Source organism: Aplysia californica, unplaced genomic scaffold, assembly GCF_000002075.1.
Source record: "Aplysia californica isolate F4 #8 unplaced genomic scaffold, AplCal3.0 scaffold01934, whole genome shotgun sequence".
In the NCBI taxonomy this organism is placed as follows: domain Eukaryota; kingdom Metazoa; phylum Mollusca; class Gastropoda; order Aplysiida; family Aplysiidae; genus Aplysia; species Aplysia californica.
In genome coordinates, this window is record NW_004799204.1 from 23,730 (window position 1) to 25,044 (window position 1,315).

A 1,315-nucleotide genomic window follows, 5' to 3' on the forward strand; every position below is an offset into this window, starting at 1 on the left:
TTTTTATCATTATTATTATTATAGGTCTTAAGAACCCCCAAATTCACTCATCCACGCTTACAATAATATTACTATTTTTCTAGACCAGAAATCGAAGACAGTAAATCTATTTTTGAACCGATCTGAACTCTGAACTTTCTATGCCTGCCGTACGGCACTTCTTGCGCTGTGGACTCTGTGTCAAAAGACATGCATTTCAACAAGCTATGATTCCTGCATGCTCGCGAGCTCTATCTATCAATTATTGAACTGTCGGAGACTCCCGATTCTAATTAGACTGCATAATGAATAACAACTTCTTTTCCGCTACTAATTATACAGTGCCGTCAATAAAGGAAAAACTTGCCGTCTTTCTGGTTAGATCTAGATCTAGTAGTAGTAGAAGTAGATTCTCGTGAAGGTTTATGAGACAGTTGGTTAGTTCTGTGGATATGTGTGAGTGTTGAATTCTTTTCACAAAGGGTGTTTCGCGTTGCGTCTTCTAGATTATTATTATTATTATTAATATGTTAATTCTGTACTGGTTTCTACTGTTCCAAATAGTGAAAGTTCGTGTATTTTGACGGTTTGACGGTTGTGCTCACGGTAGAGACAGTGACAGTGAATGAACAGCAACAGCAACAGCAACAACGACAACGATAATTACAACAACAACAACAACAACAACAACAACAATAACAACAACGACGACGACAGTAGCAACTTCGCTACAGCTGTACCGCATCTAGCATCATCACTTGTGCTACAACAGCAGCAACAGCAACAACAACGATAACAACAACGACAATAACAGCAACAACGACGACAATAACAACAACAATAACGACGACAACGACGACGACGACAGCAGCTACTTCGCTACAGCTGCCCCGCATCTAACGACATCACCACAACTCATACTTCACAACAACAACAACAACGGACGCAACGACCTCAGCAGCTGCAGCAAAAACCTGCTACGAACTCGTCGACGACAACCACTACAACTACAACGACAACTTCATCAACTACAACAACAACAGCAGCAGCAACTACAACAACTACAGCAATTACATTACATCAAAGAAACAGTACGGTGTCTGTGTTGACAAGCTGTCACCGCACCGACTCTGGTGAAATGCTGCAGTCGTTGTTGTCGCTGCTTCTCTTCAATAACTCGTGTGGAACGGAGTGAAAGAAAGAAAGAAAGAAAGGAAGAAAGAAAGAAAGAAAGAAAAAGAGAAAAGAAAGAAAGAAAGAGAAAAAGAAGAAAAAAAGAAAGAAAGAAAGAGAGAAATAAAGAAAAGAAGGAAGAAAGAAAGTAAGAAAGAAAAAG

The 1,315-nt window shown here is 39.6% G+C and overlaps 1 long non-coding RNA gene across 1 annotated transcript in view; it reads left to right on the plus strand.

Moving 5' to 3' along the window:
* LOC101845670 overlaps positions 1–1,269 on the plus strand; it is a 6,737-nt gene extending 5,468 nt beyond the window's left edge. Inside the window, exon 2 of the long non-coding RNA XR_001185505.2 lies at positions 544–1,269. This is a non-coding gene — a long non-coding RNA (uncharacterized LOC101845670). The remainder of the gene's footprint in view (positions 1–543) is intronic.
* Positions 1,270–1,315: the final 46 nt, after the last annotated feature.